This window comes from Mastigoproctus giganteus, chromosome 9, assembly GCF_048544385.1.
Source record: "Mastigoproctus giganteus isolate SK-2022 chromosome 9, ASM4854438v1, whole genome shotgun sequence".
Classification (NCBI taxonomy): domain Eukaryota; kingdom Metazoa; phylum Arthropoda; class Arachnida; order Uropygi; family Thelyphonidae; genus Mastigoproctus; species Mastigoproctus giganteus.
The window spans coordinates 226,696,162-226,710,428 of NC_143583.1; the positions used below are offsets into that span (position 1 = coordinate 226,696,162).

General features: G+C 39.6%; 1 protein-coding gene across 1 annotated transcript in view; it reads right to left on the reverse strand.

The window, feature by feature from the left end:
• The window catches only part of LOC150081149 (protein zyg-11 homolog B-like), a 256,638-nt gene extending 245,056 nt beyond the window's left edge, over positions 1–11,582 (reverse strand). The window contains exon 1 of the mRNA XM_090382030.1: positions 11,170–11,582. The gene's annotated coding sequence lies outside the window, so the exon portion shown is untranslated. The remainder of the gene's footprint in view (positions 1–11,169) is intronic.
• Between the last annotated feature and the right edge of the window lie 2,685 nt (positions 11,583–14,267).

The window sequence follows — 14,267 nt, forward strand, 5'->3', positions numbered from 1 at the left end:
TACCTGTCCAGCTGAGCCTTAAACTTATTTAGGCTATCAACTTCCACGACAAGGGATGGAAGTCTGTTCCACCAACCAAGCACCCGCTGGCTAAAGGCAAATTTCCGCACATCTATCCTACATCTGTCTTTCCTCAATTTGAATTTATGCCCTCTCAGGTGATTATTCTGAGAGAGAGGAAGAATCCCATCAGCATTGAGCATGCTCAAACCATTCAAGGCTTTATACACCTCTATCAGATCACCTCGCTGGTGCCTAGTCTCTAGACACTGTAATTTGCAAAACTTAAGCCTTTCTTCGTAAGAGCACCCCTTTGTTCCATTCACTAATCTTGTTGCCCTTCTCTGTACTCGTTCCAGCAGCTCTACATCCTTCTTGAAATGAGGCCTCCAGACCTGTATACAGTACTCTAGGTGTGGCCTGACCATTGCCTTATACAAGGGAATAATCACCTCCTTATCCCTGCTAGAAAAATTCCTATATATCATTGACAATACACCATGAGCTACTCTTGCAGCCCGTCTGCACTGCTCAGAGAACTTCATATCTTCCTGCACAACCACCCCCAGATCCCTTTCATTCTCTACCACTGTCAGTGTAGTACCACGGAGTTGATACGTTGCTCTGGGGTTGCTGTTTCCCATGTGTAGTACTTTACATTTGTCAATGTTAAACTTCATTTGCCACCTCTCAGCCCATCTGCTCAACCTTTCCAGATCCTATTGCAGCAGCATAGTGTCAGTAGTGTCCTTGACAACCCTGCCTACCTTTGTATCATCTGCAAACATCGACATTAAGCTTGATATACCATCATCAATATCATTTATGAATACAGAAAATAATAATGGACCCAACACTGAGCCCTGAGGGACTCCACTAATAACATTAGTCCATGACGAGCAGTGTCCATTGATTACCACTCTCTGTCTTCTCCCCCTCAGCCACCCCTTTATCCACAGCAGCAATTTGCCTCCAATGTCACACTGTTCCAATTTGTGCAGCAGTCTTCCATGTGCAACAGTATCAAAAGCCTTTCTAAGATCCAAGTATATAATATCAAAGTTATTCCCTGCATCCAGTTCCTTTGTGACTGCATCATTGTATCCAATCAAATTGGTCAGGCAAGACTTCCCCTTAACAAAACCATGCTGTGTCCGAGCTATAACTGAAGTCTTGTCTAAATGATCCTGCAGTGCTTCTTTAACTAGTGCCTCCATTAATTTTCCTGGAATAGAAGTTAAACTCACAGGTCTATAATTACTTGTGTCAGCCTTTGATCCTCCTTTGTGAATTGGGGTCACATTTGCACATCTCCAGTCTGGGGTCCCTCCCCTGAGTCCAAGGAAGCTCTCATAATTATGGCTAAGGGTTTGCTTACTTCCTCTGCTGCCTCCTTTAATATAACTGGATAGATCCCATCCACCCCAGGTGCCTTTCTTGTGTTTATCTTCAACAATTTCTCCTCCACTTTACTCTCAGTTATTACAAGATTCTCTAGCTTACTGCTAGAGTTGAATACACCTTTGGCTTTCCCCTCACTAAATAACTCCTCATGTGTGAATGTTGATGCAAAATATTCATTTAGTTTGTTAGCTACCTGAGCAGGATCATCAACAATTGACCCATCGATATCAAGTGGACCAATCTGATTCATCCCTTTCCTTCTAGAGTTTACATAAGTAAAAAACTCTTTGCTGTTTTTCTTTGCATCCCTTGCCAAAGATTTCTCGTAATCTGCCTTCGCCTGCCTAACCTCCTTTGTAACTTGGTTAAAGATCAACTTGTATCTATCATAGGCTTCTGTGTCATGTGTTAATTTGTATGTATCCCATGCATGTTTCTTCTCTGCCATATGCCTCATCAGTTCATCTGACATCCATTTAGGCCTAAACCTTGAACAATATTTCTTAGTTGGTATGTAAAGCCTAGTAGCTTCCAAGATAAGTTCTTTGAATGCTTCCCATTTTGCATTTGCTGTTGGTAACATCATCAGTTGGTCCCACTGTATAGAATTTAAATACTGTCTCAGTCCATCGTAGTCGCCTTTACAAAAGCAATAAACCTTCCCTTTACCCCTAATGGTAGTTACCTCTTTGAGTAAATCCCACTTCAGCACACTGTAATCATCTAGACAAGACTGCAGTAATAATTTAGACAGCAGGAGTTTGTTAAGGGAAGTCTTGTCTGACCAATTTGATTGGATACTATGATGTGGTCACAAAGGAACTGGAGGCCAAAAATAATTCTGATATCATATACAGTGGGCCCCCACTTTACGATATTAATCCGTTCCAGAGATGTATTGTGAAAATATCATGTGAACCCAATAGCTCATTGGCTTTTGGTAATTCATTCCAGGACCTTGGAAGTTGAAATTTTTGCTTATAACTAAGCTATTTATCTCTCTAAAAGGTTATTTTTATAATGGAAATTGTACATATTGATTAAAGTACAACACAAAAAAATCACTTCAACTAAAGGATGCAAAAACAAAACACACGGCCAACACATTTACAAATGCTGTTAATGACTGAGAGGAAGGACCTCTTGGTCCAGTCAGAGACAATCATAAGCCTATCTCATTGTAAAGTGAAATAAGTAGGTGCCAGTTAACACAATCACTGGTTAGTGAAATCAGCCAGTTTAATTTCAAAAAACCAATTCAAATCATTAAAATGAACTACACCATTGTTATAATATGTTTGGTTATAAGAATCAATTTTAAATGCCTTTGTGATATTTTTCTAAAGCACATTTCTGGAAGTCACAACCATAAAACAAAAATAATTTGAATTTTCCGATTTATTGGGCTTTCTGTTAGTGCAATCTGCTATAAACGGTAGCAAACTATCTTATTGCATTTGCCATAATACCAATAGCTGTAATTCTATGTGTTTTTACTTTATTATGGCAAAATGTGTTTCCCCTTCCATGAAATATTCAATTATATAAAAAACATTACTCAGATTTCAGTAAAGACTTTGATACTCTAGTACACTTACAAATGTTGTATAAATCAGAGCAATGTGGCATCAAAGGAAAGTTACATGTATGAATAAAGAGATGGTAAGATGGTACAAGAGTGGTCATAAATGGCCACTACTCTTCAGTGATTAATGATATGTGGGTTCTATAGCCATTGGATCTATTGTAGGGTTTTAGGTGCAGCTGCAACTTGAGACCATATTGCATCATGTAAAATGCCTGTAATTTGCATGTGCCCTGTGGTCGATTTGCTGTTTATTGGACAAAAAAACCCAAGTTTCCAGGAGAAAAAAACATCATTGACAGGATTCAAAATCAGAAACTTTTCCACCAGGTGTGGGAAGACAGTGATTAAACCAACTGCACTACCTGAGGGCAGCGTCAAGTCTCTCGCTGTTTTTAATATTTATTAATGATAAAGGTATTTCAGCTTTGATGTCTAAGTTTACTGATGATACACAGGTGGACACAGCAATTAATGACAGTAATTAGAGTACGAGAGTTCAAATTGATCCAGATAAACTCAGCAGATAGACTAGAAAATGGCACAACTGAGGTTTAGCAGTGATAAACACAAAGCACTGCATATAGCAGTGGTTCCCAAACTAAGGTCTACAGATCCCTTCAAAAATCAAAAAACGTTTGTGGGCCCCTATATATATACATACATATATATATATATATATATATATATATATATATATATATACACACACACACACACATATATTTCTCTGTGTGTATATGTATGAACACTGGATTTTCTGAAAAGAAAGTTCAAAGTTTTATGTTTAATACTTTGAATTTTACTTTATTCTTATTTTTACATAAATATATAATAACAACTTCATTTATCATCAATTTGCTATACACAGAACGAATAATTTGACCAGTTCCAGAGGTTCCTTTTTGCCAACTCCCTAGAACTGGTCTATGGAGCTCCAGTTTGGGAAATGCTGGCATATAGCATTATCATTAGTAGAGGAGTAGGATGCAAGAAAGCAAGCACATACAGCATCAGCCAAAATTGTCAATTGACAGTATTGTCAATGATATACAGGAATTTTTCCAGCAGGGATAAGGAGGTGATTATTCCATTGTATAAGGCGATGGTCAGGCCACACCTAGAGTACTGTATACAGGTCTGGAGGCCTCATTTCAAGAAGAATGTAGAGCTGCTGGAACGAGTACAGAGAAGGGCAACAAGATTAGTGAATGGAACAAAGGGGTGCTCTTACGAAGAAAGGCTTAAGTTTTGCAAATTACAGTGTCTGGAGACTAGGCACCAGCGAGGTGATCTGATAGAGGTGTATAAAGCCTTGAATGGTTTAAGCATGCTCAATGCTGATGGGATTCTTCCTCTAGCTCAGAATAATCACCTGAGAGGGCATAAATTCAAATTGAGGAAAGACAGATGTAGGATAGACGTGCGGAAATTTGCCTTTAGCCAGCGGGTGGTTGGTTGGTGGAACAGACTTCCATCCCTTGTGGTGGAGGTTGATAGCCTAAATAAGTTTAAGGCTCAGCTGGACAGGTATATTGAACGAACAGAGGGGTGAAGTGGAAGTGGTTTTTTTTTTTTTTTTTTGGCTGATGCTGCATAAGCTTGCTTTCTTGCATCAAATGCCTCTACTAATGCTAATGCTAATGCTAAAAAAAAGAAAAACACTTCCCACTTCATCCATCCATTCGCTCCAAAAGTTTATCCAGTTCTTTCTTGAATTCATTTAAGCTATCAACAACAGATGGAAGTCTGTTCCAGCAATCAGCTACCCGCTGACTAAAGGAGAATTTTTGCACATCTATTCTACAATTGTCTTTCCTCAATTTGAATTTAATGCCTCTCAGGTTTATAATCTGAGCAAGAGGAATATTCCCACCAGCACTGAACCTGCTTAAACCATTCAAGGCTTTAATACACCTCAATCAGATCACCTCAGAGGTGCCTAGTCTCCAGGTGTGCTGCAATTTGCGGAACTTAAAACCTTTCTTCGTACAAGCACCCTTCATTCCCCTCACCATTCTTGTTGCCCTTCTCTGTTCTAGCAACTCTACATCCTTCCTAAAATTAGGCCTCCAAACAAGGTGTGGCTTGACCATTGCCTTATACAAAGAGATAATCGCCTCCTTATCCCTACTAGCAAAATTCCCGTACCTCATTGACAATACCCCATGACCTGCCCTGGCAACCTGTCTGCACTGCTCAGAAAACTTCATATCTCACTGCACAATTACTCCCAGGTCTTTTTCATTTTCTACCACCCTAAGTGTAGTACCACACAGTTGATATGTTACCCTGGGGTTTACTACTACCCATATGCAGTACTTTACATTTGTCAATGTTAAAGTTGTCAGTTGCCACTTCTTAGCCCATCTGCCCAACTTTTATAGATTCTGTTTCAGTAGTACACTGCCATTACTGTCATTAACAACACTGCCAACCTTTGTATAGTCTGAAAACTTCAACATTAAGCCTGATATACCTTCATCAAGATCACTGATAAATATACAACACAATAGCGGGCCCAACACCGAACCCTGGGGGGACTCCACTAAAAACATTAGTCCACTAAGAGCGGCATCCATTAATTACCTCTGTCTTCTCCCACTCAACCACCCTTTTATCCATTGTAGCAACTTGCCCTTAATACCATACTGCTCCAATTTGTACAGTAATTACCACTGATTACCACTCTGTCTTCCACAAGTGGTAATTAATTACCACTGTCTTCCACAAACAACAGTGTCGAAAGCTTTCCTGAAATCCAAGTATATGACATTAGCATCTTTTGCCAAGTATTTGGCAAAAGTTGCTAAGAAAAACAGCAAGGATTTCTTTACTTATATAAACTCTAAAGGAAGGGGATGAATCTGATTGGTCCACTTCATATCGATTGTTCGACTGTTGATGATCCTGCTCAGATAGCAAACAAACAATGAGTATTTTGCATCTACATTCACACATGAGGAGTTATTAAGGTTTGAAAATGCCAGAAGGTTATCAAATTGTAGCAGGGTGCATAATGATTTTGTAATAACTGAGAGCAAAGTGGAGGAGAAATTGTTGAAGTTAAACATAAGACTCCTGGGTGGATGGGATCTATCCAGTTATATTAAAGGAGGCGGCAAAGCAACTAAGCAAACCCTTAGCCATAATTATGAGAGCATCCTTGGACTCAGTGGAGGTCCCCATGGACTGGAAATGTGCAAATGTATCCCCAATTCACAAAGGGGATCGAAGGGTAACACGAGTAATTACAGACCAGTTAGTTTAACTTCTGTTCTGGGTAAAATAATGGAGTCACTGGTTAAAGATGCATTGTAGGATCAGCTAGACAAGACTGCAGCAATACTACAGACACAGATGGGTTTGTTAAGGGAAAGTCTTGTCTGACAAATTTGATAGGATATTATGATGTGGTTACAAAGGAACTGGATGCAAAAAATAATTTTGATATCATATATTTGGATTTCAGGAAAGCTTTTGACACTGTTTCGCATGGAAGACTATTGTACAAATTAGAGCAGAATGGTATTAAGGGTAAGTTGTTACAATGGATAAAAGGATGGTTGAGTGGGAGAAGACAGAGGATGGTAATTAATGGGTGCTGCTCTTCGTGAACTAATGTATATTTATCAATGATATTGATGAAGGTATATCGGGCTTAGTGTTGAAGTTTGCAGATGATACAAAGGTTGGCAGGGTTGTTAATGACAGTAATGGCAGTGTGCTACTGCAACAGGATCTAGATAATTTGACAGATGGGCTAAGAAGTGGCAACTGAAGTTTAACCTTGACAAATGCAAAGTACTGCATATGGGTAGAAGCAACCCCAGAGAAACGTATCAACTGTGTGGTACTACACTTAAGGTGGTAGAAAATGAAAAAGACTTGGGGGTAATTGTGCAGTCAGATATGAAGGTTTCTGAGCAATGCAGACAGGCTGCCAGGGCAGGTCATGGCGTGTTGTCAATGATATACAGGAATTTTGCTAGCAGGAAAAAGGAGGCGATTGTCCCTCAAGGCAATGGTCAGGCCACACCTTGAGTACCGCGTACAGGTCTGGAGGCCTCATTTTAGGAAGGATGTAGATTTGCTTGAGCGTGTACAGAGAAGGGCAACAAGATTGGTGAGGGGAATGAAGGGATCCTCTTACCAAGAGAGGCTTAAGTTCTGCAAATTGCAGCAGCTGGAGACTAGGCACCTGCGCGGTGATCTGATTGAGGTGTATAAGGCCTTGAATGGGTTGAGCACACTGAATTCTGATGGGATTTTTCCACTTGTTCAGATCACGAACCTAAGGAAGCATAAATTGAAATTGAGGAAGGGCAGATGTAGAATAGATGTGCGGAAATTTGCCTTTAGCCAGCGGGTGGTTAATTGCTGGAACAAACTTCCATCTGTCGTTGTGGAAGTTGACAGGTTAAATAAATTTAAGGCAGAACTGGACAAATATTTAGAGGGGTTTGTTTTATAATTTTTTTTTTTTTTTGGCTGATGCTGCATAAGCTCTTGCTTATGCTTGCTTTCTTGCATCACATACCACTACAACTCATCAGAGTCATTATTATTATTTTTTTATTATTATTAGCCATATGGTGCAATGAAGTCTAAGACTTATGCTACACCATCCAAAAAAAAATTTCTGAGTTACCCTGAGAGAGAGAGAGAGAGAGAGAGAGAGAGAGTCAGAAGTAAAAGGAAATCACCAAGAAAGAGAAGAATGATGATATCCAGCTCAGGACCCTGCGTGTGCCAAGCACATACTCACCAGATGTGAGCTCTTAGGTCTTCAACAAACTCCTACTCTCAATTTTACTTTCCAATTGCTTATGTCACACCAAACTGACTTGACACTAAGTCCACTCATATCAAATGGCTGTACTTCATTACATTTTATGTGTTTCTTAACTAATAGAATAACCTATACTCCCTTCCTATCCTTCCTGTACACATTGTACTCCCCAAATTCCATTTCTGCATTCATTATATCTGTGTGACATCACGTCTCTGATATCCCAACAATATCTGCCTTTGATGTTTTGAACAACACCTCAAATTCATCAAATTGATTTACCAAACTCCTAGCACTGGTGTACATGTAAGTATACATGCATCTGTACCTATTCTTGGTTCCCTAACACAGCCCATCTACTTACTTGTTACACAATGACTGCCAGGAGTCTCTGAAACCCCACCCATTGTTTTCCAGGCTGCTGCTCATTCCAATAGAAGCAGTGCAAGAATCACTTTCACCTCTGCCAGCAGATACTGTTAATCTATTAGTCCATGTTTCCCCCACAAGCTAGCAATTTTCTGACCCACCTAACACTGCCTCAATAGCATCAGCAAATATTCTTGCACCCTTTCTATTTAAGTGTATCCCATCCCTGTAGAAGCAATCTCTCCTGTTCACAAGCAAAGGCTAGGCTGAGAAAAATTCTACCCCTTGAGCCTTGCACAAGGTCTCCAGAGCTGAACTCATCAACAAGGCTCTCATCATATACTCTCTCCTATCGCGTCTAGACAGAATTGCAGACACTTTCAAATTGAACCCTAACTCGCATCATTTTTTCAACAGTGAACTGTACTCGTTAAGTAATTCCGCCACTCTTCTACTCTTAATATCATTAGTGCCAATGTGTACAACAATATCATCTTTTGTGCCGTTAAAAGATGATATCTACTCTACAATGTCATCAACCTCTGACCCCTGGCAGACATACCCTGGTCCTATTCCACATATCATTTTTGAACAATATATTCCCCATTTCCCAAACAACAGAGTCACCAAAAACAACTAGTTCCTATGGGAGCAGCAATAAATTGGTAACATTTAACAAATTATTTTTTTTTGTTACCAAAAAAAGAAAAAAAAAAATTTGTAGTTCAGTTTACAAAGTTTCTGGCCTTCCTTCAGCCTTTGCCATTTCTTGTGCCCTCACAACATCTTACTTATGTTAGCATTAGCATGAGCACATGATGCAAGAGAGCAAGCTTATATAGCATCAGCCAAAAAAAAAAAAAATCCACCCATCCACTCCCTCCAAATGTTTGTCTAGTTCTGCCTTGAATCTGTTAAGCTATCAACTTCTGCAAAAGATGGAAGTTTGTTCCAGCAATCAACCATCCACTGGCTAAAGGCAAACTTCCGCACATCTAGCCTACAACTGACTTTCCTCAATTTGAATTTATGTCCTGTCAGGCGATTATTCTGAGCAAGAGAAAGAATCCCATCAGCATTGAGCATGCTCAAACCATTCAAGGCTTTATACACCTTAATAAGATCACCTCACAGGTGCCTAGTTTCCAGACACTGTAATTTGAAAAATTTAAGCCTTTTTTCATAAGAGCAACCCTTTGTTCCATTCACTAATCTTGTTGCCCTTCTCTGTTCCAACAGAGAAGGCCACACCTTGAGTACTGTATACAGTACTCAAGGTGTGGCCTGACTATTGCCTTATACAAGGGGATAATCACCTCCTTATCCCTGCTAGAAAAATTCCTGTATATCATCGACAAGACACCATGAGCTACTGTTGCAAACTATCTGCACTGCTCAGAAAACTTCATATCTGCCTGTACAATTACCTCCAGGTCCTGTTTACTCTCTACCACTGTCAGTGTAGTACCACCCAGTTGATACATTACTCTGGGGGTTACTGCTTCCCATCTGCAGTACTTTACATTTGTCAATGTTAAACTTCATTTGCCACCTCTCAGCTCATCTGTTCAACCTTTCCAGATCCTGTTGCAGCAGCATAGCGTCAGTGGTGTCCTTAACAACCCTGCCAACCTTTGTATCATCTGCAAACTTGGACATAAAACTTGATATCCCATCATCAATATCATTCATAAACACCGAAAACAACAACGGACCGAACACTGAACCCTGAGGAACTCCACTAATAACATTAGTCCACGTTGAGCAGTGTCCCTTGATTACCACTCTCTGTCTTCTGCCACTCAACCATCCCCTTATCCATAGCAGCAATTTGCCTCCAATGCCACACTGCTCCAATTTGTGCAGCAGTCTTCCATGTGCAACAGTATCAAAAGCCTTTCTAAGATCCAAATATATAATATCAAAGTTATACCCGGCATCCAGTTCTTTTGTGACTACATCATAGTATCCACTGTTTTCCTTTTACAAAAAATTATGCTTGAAAAATTTTTTTCATATCTTCTCACCCCATAATTTACACTTTTGTTACATTTATGTGTTTTTATTTCATTCTACTGATTATCCAGGGTTTTGACTATATGATGAAATTTATTTCTCATTTTCCCCAGATAACCAGGAGTCTAATGTAATGTTATAGGAAAAGTAAGAATGTAGAAAGAAATATATATGTAAAAACTATATGAAGAAAATCTATGCACAGAGTTACTCTAAGTTTTGGGTGGGTTGGGGGGCACCATGAAATAGCAAAGGCAATCCTGAAATTTTTCACGTAAAATAAAATAAATTAAATTTTGGATGAATTTGTAATAAAATAAAATAAAAAATGCTACATGAACTTTTGTATGATAATTATTTACTTATACAAAGCTCTAATTTACAATTTAGGCCCATATCAACCACATGTGATAAACAATATTATAAATATTAAGTACAGTTTTGTAGCCTGCATTGTAAAAACATATCACATTCGCCTCGAATTGAATGGTAATTTTATTTTTTCTCATCACTATATAATACACAAAAAAAAAAAAAAAAAAAAAAATGAAATGAAGACATAATATATATATATATTTCCAAAGATTTAGACTGTAAACCTGAAGTTTCTGTGGGAGAACCGGAGAAGCAGAAACCCAAATTATCGGTGTGTATGACATTTAAAACTCAGGATACACCAAGATTGCCTTAGTAATACACTGTTGAAATGTTACATTACAATTACAACATTGCAAAAGTATATGAAATGAATTTCAAATGTAGCTAAATATGTCAAATTTGTAGATACAAACAAAGAAAATTGGATATACGACGAATATCAGTGTGTACAATATACAATTTTCGTTAGCTATAGATCAACGATACAAAACATAAAATTTACTGTTAGGATAAACTTCAATTCAGGGAGGTCAAACATTTCTGCGTTTATATTATTTCTTACGCGACTACATTTGCAGTAAAATAAAAAGCGAAGTTCATATTTACTAATCACACAGTCGGCTACCTGATGTCACAGCCCCTTCTAGCAATCCGGTAAACTGCACGAGATTTCGTAACCAAAATCACATTCAGCGCAGATTAATGCCGCATTCACGTGTATATATACTTGTGGATAAACTGCGTTTAAACTTCAGCAAAAAAAGTTAATGCACGAACGACGGCACACATGGAACGTCGTAATCCCCAAGACACGATCATTCGGCCACTTACTGCTTGCCGATACAATGCAAAAGTCATTCTGCGTAATTCTGCTGATTTTTCTAGGTTAGTACTAGTTCCAATCACAAAAAGACGCCAACTGTGAACAGGAATTTAATTCACTTTCCAACCCAAAAAAAAATATTCTCTATACAAATTAATGCGCATTCATTGGCCATTCAAAACAGTGCCCATATCCTAGGGCAGGAGATAAGGCTTTCAAACCCCTTGGAAAGGAATGAACACGCCACACCATATATTCCTTTTCTTTTTTTATTATGTTGAAATATTGAAAGGCTAAAATACATATAAACGTAAATGTAAAAAAACAATTTGTTATATGTTAAAAAGCAAAAAAAAGGCTAAATATTAAAAAGCAATTTACAAATGTTTCCGTCCGTAAATTTCTCTTTAACATTTAAGAAATTGACCAGTTAATGGGTTTAAGGCACATCAGCAACTCAGGCCGTTTAAGCCGTACGTAAATCGTCTCGTGCGAAAAACACCAGTTTCCAGAATTTAAAAAAACGAAAAAAAAAAAGAGAGAGACAAAAAGCGTGGGTTCTCCTAAAAACCACAGTTCTATTGACGATTAACAAAACGTAGAAAATGAGCTCCACGGATATCATCTATTCCTATAGAATGTAGCTTTTTACATCCAAACATTGCGATAGATCCATATGCAATTCAGTTTAACATTCCAACAATTTTTGCAACACAGAACATGACTCTGGTGAAATTACGTGGTACCACACAGATATAAACAGAAAGGAGAGACAGGACAGGAAAGGAGGATGGATTATGCTGCTAGTCACGAAACACAAAAAATCTAAGCAACCGATTCTAATTGACATTGGTAAACAATGAAATGTTGAATCATTGTGGTGTTACATAAGCAATGGGAAAGGGAAGATGTGAGAAGGTGTGTATTATAAGCCTAATAAATCTGAAAAGTATAACTACTCTCTCTCTCTCTCTCTCTTGGGGTAAATCTTTTGTTTTTTTTTTTTTTGTTTTTTTTTTTTTTTTTTGGCTCTTGCAGAATAAGCCTCAGGCTTCATTGCACTGTATGGTTAATAATAATTATAATAACTCATTTGAGGTCATAGATTGAACTAACACTGAGATAGAGGATCTCGTGAGAATGACAAGGGCAATGATGACGACCAAGAGCCGCCAACACCATCCGAAGTCAGCAGTGGAGAGACTAACAATAGTTCGGAAAGAGGGAGGAAGGGGCCTGATAAAGAAACAGAACACAGCGATATTTATCCTGAAGGATTACTTCCAGAAACACATATCAGCAACCCAGCAGGCCATAAGGAAGATAGACAAACGGTATACCCCACTCTACCAGAGCGTGGACACCCTTCCAAGCCAGGAGACATGAACGAAGCTTGAAAGATGGGCAGAGAAGACACTCCATGGCAGACAGTACAATGATCTCCATCAAGATCACATCGATAACATTGCTTTCACTGCATGGCTCACAAGCGGAACACTCTTCTCCTAGAACGAAGGATTCATGCTGGCCATCCAAGAACAGTTAATCAACAACAGAAACTATAGAAAGTACATCGAAAAGGAGCGCGTAATGTCAGATGACAAATGTCGACGATGCCACCTGGCCTAAGAAACGATCCAGCACATCACAACCGGATGCAAGGTGATCATCCAGACTGAGTACGCTCGTAAACATACCACGTAGTCAGCATAATACATCAGAAGCTATAGAGGAAATACCTGTTGACCAAACAAAGTGTAACATATTACAAGTACGAACCCCAAGCAGTACTAGAGACGCCAGCCCACAACCTGTATTGGGACCGCGCCATAATAACCGATAAGACCATCCCGCACAAAACGTCGGACATAACATTTGTGGACAAGATGGAAAAGGATATACAGGGTAATTCCCTACCAGTGCGACAAACTTGCAGGAGGTGTAGGGGGGGGGCACAAAGACGAATCGGAATCACATTGCATTGCAGGGTCCGAAATGCTTTCGTCATGCGGTAGAAGACGTTGAACGGGAGGTCGCGTGTTCAGCGATCCCGCTGGAAGTCAGCATTTGCGAACCGGTTCCCGAGGCAGTAGGATGGACGAGTATGTTGAACTTGCCGACATGCACCTCGCGTATGGAGCTGCGAACTGTAACGGTCGCGCCGCTCTGCGCTTGTACCAGGAACGTTTCCCGCACAGGCGTGCTCCTCATCATACGATTTTCGCACGTGTGCACAGAAGGTGACGTGAGACTGGTTGTTTCACGAGAGGTACTATGAATCGAGAGCGAAAGACGAGGACGCCAGACAATGAGGAGAATGTCCTACGTCTTGCAGAAGGCAATCCGAGTACGAGTACTCGAGCGATAGGCCAACGATTGGGTATTTCCCAATCCACTGTATGGAGGATACTGTCAACAAACCAAATGAGTTCATACCATCTGCAACGCGTCCAATCATTGGAGCCTGCGGATTATCCACTCCGGAGGACTTTTGCTGCTTGGTTTCTTCAACAGAAACGGTTCGCAAATGCTGACTTCCAGCGGGATCGCTGTTCACGCGACCTCCCGTTCAACGTCCTCTACCGCATGACGAAGGTATTTCGGACCCTGCAATGCTATGTGATTCTGATTCGTCTTTGTGCCCCTACACCTCCTGCAAGTTTGTTGCACTGGTAGTGAATCACCCTGTATATACCTGATTGACATAGAGGTTCCCAACACAACCAATATCCAGAAAACCTACGAAGAAAAAATTAGAAAGTACACGAACCTTTGATATGAGGCCAAGAGATGTGGCAAATGCAAGAAGTAATGAACATCCCGATAACCGTGTCAACCACCTGTATGGTGCCGAGAGCCTACATATTAGCTTAGCAGCAATAGGTCTCCCAGAGAACACC